We start from the raw sequence: 10,684 nt of genomic DNA on the forward strand, positions 1-10,684 counted from the left end.
AAATATAATTAAAATTAATTAAAAATTTATCTACTTTTAAATTATTTAATCTTCATATAATAGAAGGAAATAAGTTAAATGAATTTAAACAAATGTATAAAAATAATTTATTAACTTTAAATCTATTTTTTATTTATTTATTTATTTTTTCTTCTTCTTTTCTTCTTTATTTTCTTTCCTTTGTATTTTTCCTTAAATTTTTTGAAACCAAACACAGGGATACAAATATTATGCTTCCTCTTAAGTGTTACTTATAAATTTATTAGATTGAACTTTTGAAAACATGTCATACAATTAAAATGTTAAAGCATGTTATGAAGTTATGACCAAGCCATTATCCAAAAAATTCAAGTAAATGGTTTCATTGAATTGTTTCTTTAATTTGAGGGAAAGAAAATAAAGAAAAAAAGTAGAAGGAAAGAAAAAGTGAAAGAAAATAAAACATAAAGTTAAAGTCAGATAAATTATTTTTATTTGCTATTTCAAACTCATTTTATTTGTTTTAACTCATTAATATAAAAATTAAATAATTTAAAAATACTTAAATTTCTAACTTATTTTAATTATATTTAATTTTCTTTGAAATTTTTTATAAGACAATTGAATATGAGTGTAGACCCCCTTGGAGGTGAGGATACCGGGCAGCACTTGAGGAGTGGGAGCCCTCTTCTCCCGAAAGGACTGGCAGCATGGACATGGCAGAGGCCATGCTGGAGTTGGAAGAGCCCATACCTGCTGAGAGATGAATAGGGAAGCAGGTAATAGCTTGCCCGGGAAGGTAGGAATAGAGCTGGAGAGAAAGGAAAGAACAGGAGAAAAACAGGCTGGGCTGAAAAAGGAAGAAAGGGCAGAGCAGAGGAGGAGGGGGGGGGGAGACTCATGCATTTTTCTGATTGGTTCCCGCTAGGAGAGAGCTCTTCCAGGTGCGAATATTGTGGACCTTCTGTTTACATTTTCTTGTGGCATTGTTCTTCATGCATTTTCCTTGATGTCTTAGCTTTTATTCACTGTTTGGATGCAACTTTTCTGCTACTCTCTCGTTTTTTTTTTATGATTTTCACTTAAGGATATTTATGCATATGAGAGCATCAGAATCATGCATATATTCTCTGTCCTTCCCTGTAAGTGGAGCTTGGAGCATGCATGGATATCTCTATCTCTCCCTACCCACACCCTAATGCATGTGTTCATCTAAACATACCGCCCAAAACCCATTCTTTCTCTGTATCCTCATGTCCTTTATCCACCCCTACCCACTCATTCCGTATATCTCATGCCATCAACTTCCTACCCATGCACACAAAAATTGCCCATCCACCCTTATCCTTCGTTTCCCTCCCATTTTCTCACCTCCCAAACGCCCTCACATGCATCCTTCACACCCGTCAAGCTTGCTTCTCTCTCGTTCTACTCCACCGTCCGCACCTCCACTTGCAACTCCGGCATCGCTTGCACCGGCCAAGGCTCCCGAGTAAGCGTCTTCAGCCAAGTTCCCAAAGCCAGCGTCTCCGGGTAAGTCTCCAGCGTCACCACCCGCGGCTAGCCCCGTCAAATCTCCATCAGAATCAACGTCATCGTCACCTGCTCCGGCCACGCAGGAACTTGCACCGGCCGCCATGGCGGCAACACCTTCTGGACGCCGCCGAACCGCCGCCACAGCTCCTCTCTTCTTCGTGCCGCCGGCGGTGGAAGCTCCCTATGAGGTTGATACGCAGGTGGAGAGGGAGAGCTAGGAAGAAGATGGATTTGGTTTGGGCTTGGGATAAGGCAAGGCCCAATTTTGGGTTGTTTGGTCTTTGGATTTGGGCTTGGGCTTAAGGAGGGCATGGGCTTAGGCTTGAGGACTTGGGTTCACTATTATTATTATTATTATTATTATTAAGTATTATCCTATTATTATTATTACTATTATTAACTATTATCCTATTATTACTATCACTATTATTAATTATTATTATTGCTATTATTATAATTATTATTATCATGGTCATCATTATTATTAATTCAATTTCTCGAACCTTATTATTGTTATTATTATTGTTATTATTATTGATTATCATTGTTACTATTATTATTATTGTTATTATCATTATTCTTATCATTAATATATTATTATTACTATTATTATTAATTCCACTTTCAAAATCTGATTCTCATTTTTATTATTAATCTAACCCTTTTAAAATCTTATTATTATTATTATTATTAATTCATCTTTCAAAATCTTATTATTATTATTATTATTATTATCGTTATTATTAGTTCAAACCCTCAAAACCTTATTGTTATTATTATTAATTTAAAAATCATATTATTATTATCATTATTAATCCAACTTTTAAAATCTTATTATTATTATTATTATTATTAATTCATCTTTCAAAATCTTATTATTATTATTATTATTATTATCGTTATTATTAGTTCAAACCCTCAAAACCTTATTGTTATTATTATTAATTTAACTTTTAAAATCTTATTATTATTGTCATTATCAATTCATCTTTCAAAATCTTATTATTATTATTATTATCATTATCATTATTATTAGTATTATTATTAAAAATCTATACTCTCTCTCAGTTCAATTTCCTAATATTATTATTATTATATTTATTATTGTTATTATTATTATTATTATTATTATTATTATTATCATTATCATTATTATTAGTATTATTATTAAAAATCTATACTTTCTCTCAGTTCAATTTCCTAATATTATTATTATTATATTTATTGTTGTTATTATTAAAAATCTATATCCTCCTAATTTAATTTCCTAAAGTTCATTATATTATTATTACTATTATTAAAAATCTATACTATAGCCGTTCAATTTCTTAAAGTTCATTTATTATTATTGCTATTATTATTATTATTATTATTATTACTAATATTATTGTTATTACTATTATTATTATTATTATCATTGTCATTATTATTATTTGTTCATTTTCTCGAATCTTATTATTATTATTATTATTATTATTATTATTATTATTATTATTATTATTATTATTATCGTTAATTCAACTTTCAAAATCCTATTATTATTATTATTACCATAGTCATTATTATTATTAATTCAATTTTCCAAATCTTATTATTGTTATTATTATTATTATTATTATTATCATTATTAGTATTTTTATTATTATTATTATTATCATTATTATTATTGTTATTATTGTTATTATTATTACTGTGATTGTCATTATTATCATTATTATTATTATTATCATTAAAAATCCATATTCTCGCTGTTTAATTTCCTAAAGTTCATTTCTTATTGTTATTAAAAATCTATATTCTCGCAGTTCAATTTCCCGAAGTTCATTCCTTGTTATTATTATTATTACAAATTCAATTTTCAAAATCCATACCCTTGTAGTTTAAATCCCTAAAGTTCATTTCTTATTTTCTCTGGCAAATTTCATTTTAATTATCGAAGCTCTAATCTTTTAAATTTAATTCCCAAAAATCCAATTTTCCAATAAGCTCCAAAAATCCAATTTTCACTCGAATAGTTTTAATTCCATTTCGATTCCTAAATAATCTTCTGTTCTTCTTGATTTTACATAGGCAATAGTGAATTCTTCTTAATCCCAAAACACAGAATTTGTGAGACTAGTTCATGAGTAATAAATTGGGCTTTGATGGGGGCCCTATGTTCGACCTCTTTCGATTTGTCAACTGTTGTGCTTAGTATATTTTGCTTGAGCTTCGTTTTGCACTCCGATATGCATGAGCTATATTTTGTATTCATCAATTGTGCACTAATTTTGTTTCTTGATAGCGCATTATGGTTCAAGGCCGAGGTACGCATCTACTCCCATTCTAGTCAATCTCTATCGCGTGTTTTGATTCTCACATTGTGCATGATTTAGGTGGGTATCCATTGACTTTCTCGTTGATTGCCACGTCAGTTTCATTTTATTAGTAGAGACCCAACTTTAGGGACTTAGAGGGGTGCTACGGTCTCTACCGTACCTTCCCGATAAGTAACCTGACCCCCGAACCCGATCCGGTTTTTCACAGACCACCTTTTCCGAAGCAAGGAGTCACACTTAGGGTTTTTCTTTCTTATTTTGTTTACCCTTTTAAAAATAAAACAAAAATAAGTGGCGACTCCAAGTCATTTTTAAACAACAAAATCATTTTTCAAATTAAAATCGAGCTCACCATCGAGAGGGAAACGCATGAGCCGAAATGCGGGGTCCACAATGAGAAAATTATTTTCTTTAATTTTTTTTTCTTAATACTTTTCAAAAATCAAACATAACCTAAATAAAATAAGATATATAAATGTTCAAACTTTTGTCAGAAAATTATGCCAAGTTACGAAATGGGAAATTCAATGCACATAAACTCAAGGCAACTACAACTTCTATGGGTTCTAGTGTTGGTGCACTTGGATAAAAAACAATGGAAAGATGCTAAATGATATTCAATGGATTGGTTTATTAATAAGCTATACATTTTATGATATTAAATTTGTGTATCAAGTTTTTATTTATGTATATCAAATTTTTATTTACACTGCTTTGAGACGGAGTTTCGATAGTTTGATCAAAATACTCTTATTTAAAATAAATATATAAATATATATATTTAATAATGTCCAATCTAATTCATTTCATAGGTGTGGAAGTCCATGTAGATTTAAAAAAAAAAAAAACTTTATTTTTAATAAAGGAAAAAAAAAAGAAAAAAAGGAAGATAAATCCACAACCCTCAGCTGCGTTTTTAAAAACAAAACGATAAGAACGCAACCCATGATTGCGTTTTAACAAAAGAAAAATGTTGTGAACACAAATTTTATTTTTTTCAAAATGTCTATAAAAATGAACACTGCAGTTTATAGCTGCGTTTTTTTAGACAGCCATGGATGGTGCTTTCTTTGAAGGAGTTTGACCACAATCTTTTTTTCCTAAAAAAAAGGAGTTTTATTTTATTTTATTTTATGTTAGTGTAAAATAAAAATAGTATTTTTCATCAACTTCCCTAATTATCTCCAAATATCTCATCCTTTTAATTAAAATAATATCTCCATAAATGCAACTCCCTTTGGCGGTGCTTTTTTTTTGGATATTTTTATGTATTTATTTTCTTTTTAATTTGATCTTTATATTTTATTTTACTTATTTTGTTTGATATTTAACTTATTCTTTTAAACTCATATTAATATTATTAACATAATGGTTAAAATAATAAAAAAACTTAGATAAAAAAAAGTGATATAAAATTTAAAAATATAAATTAATAATTTTTTTCTTAACAATAAAGAAATTTTAAAAGTATTATTTTGATTTTGAGCTTTACAAAATCTTTTTGTTTTTTTTTTTTTTGCTTTTTTTTTTGCATTTTTTATTTTATTAAAAATGTATTCCATGGCTACATTTTTTCCATGACTAAATTTTTCCCATGGACAGTTTGGGGTTCTAGTCTTCCACTTTTTCTTTAGAGATTCTAGAGTAAGAACCTTATCCTCTCCCTTTAGAGAGAAACCACTTCTTTCTTGTGCCAAGATTTCTGAAAAGAGCAACTAGGTAGAAGATTATTGGGTCTATGAGACCTGCAATGCCTATAAAGTTTCTTTATCGAATTGAATTTGATATGAGAACATCTAAATCATAGGTATAATATCTAAACTCTCTAAACTTATGTTTCTAATGGTATTTTATTGTCATGTTTTTCCCCCACATTAGATTTAGAGGGCTCTAAGATTAGTAGTGTGCACCTTGAGAGATCCTAGCCAGGAATGGACAGATCTAGAGATACCTTGTTAGAATAGAGCCCTTTAAATACATAACACGATATAACAAAATTTGGAGTTTATTATTTATTAATAAAGCTCTAATTTCATTTTAATTTATCCTTATTTCATACATTGTACTTTATGAGCATTTTGATTTGTATATTTTGTATTTTATGTAACTTGGGTGCATTAAGAGTTACATAAAAGATCTGAGTGATGAGTTCTTTACAAGTTGATTTTTTCACAGCTAATTTCTAGGCTTAGGTAACCCATCAGAGGTTATAGTGCACTACCTTTTAATTAGAAGGATAACTAGTCTTAACAATTGGGATGAGATTTACATATTGAGTTCATTAGTGTGTATGGTTACACATAGGACAAGACTTACAATTAGTCATGACATAAAACTATTAGGTAGTCATGACTTTACTTGTATTATCTCTCAACCTTAAAAGAATATTCTGATGTCATGTTGGACTATCAATTTTTTTAAAAATTTAAATTTATAAAATTTAAGTTCAATATACATATCATGCTCCTTAAAGCTGTATTTTCTAACCTTAGCTCAACTTTAACCCATGCATATTTTACACATGCTGCCTTGAGCCTTAGTTGTGCATGGGTTGTACAGGTTGAATCCATGCAAGTTATAGTCCTATATTAAGATTGATTCCTGGTTTCAAATTTGATAAAAGAATCATTGTATATTCCCTCTACTTTCTTCTTTTTCCTTCCTCTTTTGGGACAATGGCTCTTATTTCCTTTTCCTTTTTCTCTTGGGAGAAGAGAGGCGTCAACAAGAAAAAAGAGAAGCAAGTCGACAGCTTGGTCCAGATTGGTAAAGGAATAGAAATTGACCCCAAAGGTCTCGGGCTTGCCTGCCACCTTGAATTATCAACTATGAGACCAAGATGCACTCTCCCTTTTTGGAGTGACAATGTTTTACATCGGAGGGAGAAAAGAAAAGAAAAAAAAGAGACAATTCCTTGAATCTTACTACTAGGAAGAAACTTTCTCTCCTCGGACCATATGCTTGTTTGAGATATATGGGCGCACCACATCTTAACATCATGACCAAAAGATTACCCGGGTGAAACTTGATCTTTATAGTATGAAATTTGAAGGTTATGTTTGGTTCCCGAAAAGTATTAAGGAAAGAAAAAATGCTAAGACTATATTTGGTTTCCTAAAAAATGAAGAAAAAAAAAATTTAAGTTAATAAATTATTTACATATATATTTTTAAACCCATTTCATTTATTTTCTTTCCTTGTATAAAGATTAAATAATATAAAAAATAAAAACTTCTAACTAATTTTAATTATATTTGATTTTTCTTTCATGTTTTTTTATAGTGAAGCTAAATATGAAAAAACCATTTTTCCTTAACATTTTTTCTTTCCTTAATATTTTTTAGGAACCAAACACAGCTAAAGAAAATGATTTTATCATGTTATATCATCCTATAAAAAATACCAAAGAAAATAAAATATAATTAAAATTAATTCAAAATTTATCTACTTTTAAATTATTTAATATTTATATAATAGAGAGAAATAAGTTAAATGAGTTTAAACAAACGAATAAAAATAATTTATTAATTTTAAATCTATTTTTTATTTTTCTTCACTTTTTTTTTTTTATGTATTTATTGAAAACAAACAATATTTTTTATGTATTTATTTTCTTTTTAATTTTATCTTTATATTTTATTTTACTTATTTTGTTTGATATTTAACTTATTCTTTTAAACTCATATTAACATTATTAACATAATGGTTAAAATAATAATAATAAAAAACCTAGAGAAATAAAAAAAAGTGATATAAAATTTAAAAATATAAATTAATAATTTTTTTCCTAACAATAAAGAAATTTTAAAAGTATTATTTTGATTTTGAGCTTTACAAAATCTTTTTGTTTTGTTTTTTTGTTTTTTTGTTTTTTTTTTTTGCATTTTTTTATTTTATTAAAAATGTATTCCATGGCCACATTTTTCCCATGGACAATTTGGGGTTTTAGCCTTCCACTTTTTCTTTAGAGATTCTAGAGAGAGAACCTTATCCTCTCCCTTTAGAGAGAGACCACCTCTTTCTTGTGCCAAGACTTATGAAAAGAGAAACTAGGTAGAAGATTGTTGGGTCTATGAGACCTCCAATGCCTATAAAGTTTCTTTATCGAATTGAATTTGATATGAGAACATCTAGATCATAGGTATAATATCTAAACTCTCTAAACTTATGTTTCTAATGGCTTTTTTATTGTCATGTTTTTCCCCCCACATTAGATTTAGAGGGCTTTAAGATTAGTGGCGTGCACCCTGAGAGATCTTGGCCAGGAATGGAGAGATCCAGAGATACCTTGTTAGAATAAAGCCCTTTAAATGCATAACATGATATAACAAAATTTGGAGTTTATTATTTATTAATAAAGTTGTAATTTCATTTTAATCTATCTTTATTTTATACATTGTACTTTATGAGCATTTTGGTTTGTATATTTTGTATTGTATGTAACTTGGGTGCATTAGGAGTTGCATAAAAGATCCAAGTGATGGGTTCTTTACAAGTAGATGATTTTTTCACAACTAGTTTCTAGGCTTAGGTAACCCATCAAAGGTTATAGTGCACTACCTTTTAATTAGAAGGATGACTAGTCTTAACCATTGGGATGAGATTCACACAGTGAGTTCACTAGTATGTATGGTTACACATAGGACATGACTTACAATTAGTTCTGACATAAAACTATTAGGTAGTCATGACTTTACTAAATTGCTACATTGTATTATCTCTCAACCTTAAAAGAGTATTAAGTTTATGCCAAAGTTAGCAATGACTTTGACCTATGGGTAATATTTTAAAGTGATAATATATTCCCCATGGATTGGATCATTATTAATGGAAAATGGTAACAATAGGTATTATTAATAGAGACACCATTACAATGTATCTCTTTGGGTGATCTTAAGAAGTTGTGTTTATGTAAACTATAGTCATAGTAGTTCCTTAAGTGGAACTTGACATAAGCCCTTTATGAGATAAAATATGTTAGATAATCATATAATAAGAGATTGTGTAACTCAAGGATAATAGAGGTAGTTTAGAGAGGCTAACAGTTTCCACCATGTTAAACTATGGATGTTAGTTCATAGGAAAACTATATACAACGGATAGCAGGTCACAAACTCATGCACTTAGTGTCTCATTGTTATTTATATAAGGTATTAAAGTGCAATTGATTTTCTAAAGTGAGATGTTGAATCGACTTCAAAATGAGATTTTGAGGGAGTTAATACCATCCCATGGGTCTCAATGGTCCTCATTCAAGCTCGTAAGCCTTGTTAGCATGATTTATGAGGGTTAGATCGACTCTTCATTCACTTATGTGCATAAGGGTATTTTGGTAATTTCATAAAGTTGCACAAGGATTAGTAAAAAATACCTCTGGATTGGTCTAATTTATTAATTGGACAATGTTGTTGGGCTAATTAATCAATTATGATCCTTTTTAGGTTAGATTTAGTAACACAAATCCTTAATAGGCTTAAGTTACTTAAGCCTAATAGGAAACCTTATAAATATCCTCTTAGGAGTTAAGGTTTGAGACTTTTTGTCTTCTACCACCATCCATAGAGACCTACCCTCCAACCTTCCCAACATCCCATCGTTTGTGTGCTAAAATAAGGAAGAGTCATCAGACAGAAAATGATGAGTATATGTAATTTCCAATGACTATAGAATTGTTCTTCTTTAAATGGATTGATTTAGGAACATCCAAATTGTTTGTAAGTACCTTTAATCAATTATTTAGATCCTTATTATTTAAAAATATACTTTTTACTTATGTTGCTAGGATATAGACGCCCTAAGGAATTTTCATGTACCTAACCTGATTTTAGGATAAGGAATTGAGTGATCTAAGATTCCCTACAGTCCTAACAATCTACAAGGCATACTTCCTCACTCTCTAAGTCATCATGATCTACTAGTTGCTTACCAAGGTTGATGATGTTCATCTTTGTTAGGATAGAACCTTTAAAAGCATGACATGATATAATAGAGTAAGTTTTTATAATATGTTTATCTCTTCCTCCCATTGTGTCCTACAATTCAACTTGGATCTCTTCTATATCTACAACTCTCTTCACTTTTGCCTTACTTTTTTGCTCTAGAAGCTCTGTTATCTCGTGTTTCACTTTGAGAGGCACTCTAGGACACTTTTTGGTATTTGAATAAGGATCTATATGTGATAGGTGAAATTTAAAATGAGTGATCCTGCCAATCGTATCATTAGACCACAGTAGTTGCATGCTGTTCCATTTTTGTTCCCTCCCATAAGTGTACAATATTTCCAAGTAGGATCTCGGCCCACCAGATCACTTCCACCTACACTTACACTTCCACTAGTCATCCTCTAAACATGTATCTTAAATTGAATATGAAACTAATATTAAATTTATAATTATTAAAATTAAACATCTAAATTAATTTACTATCATTCATAAACTTTATAAGAAACATACCAATTGAAATTAAAATTAAAATTGAATCATGCATATATATGATATTGAATAGACAAACACTAAAATTTAATTTCCATATGAAACTAATTTACAATTATTAAAATTAAACATCTAAGTTAATTTACTATTATTCATAAACATTGTAAGAAATACCACTAATTAAAATTAAATTATGCATATATATAACATTGAATTATGCAATATGAAACCAATTTATAATTATTAAAATTAAGCATCTAAGTTAATTTATTATTGTTATTAAACTTTATAATTAACATTACTAATTAAAATTAAAATTCGAAATTGGAATTAAAATTTGTATGCATATATATGATATTATATAGACAAATCACCATAATTAATTTCAATATGACATTAATATTAAAATTAATAAAAATT

This window comes from Vitis riparia, chromosome 8 (assembly GCF_004353265.1).
Source record: "Vitis riparia cultivar Riparia Gloire de Montpellier isolate 1030 chromosome 8, EGFV_Vit.rip_1.0, whole genome shotgun sequence".
Taxonomy (NCBI): Eukaryota; Viridiplantae; Streptophyta; class Magnoliopsida; order Vitales; family Vitaceae; genus Vitis; species Vitis riparia.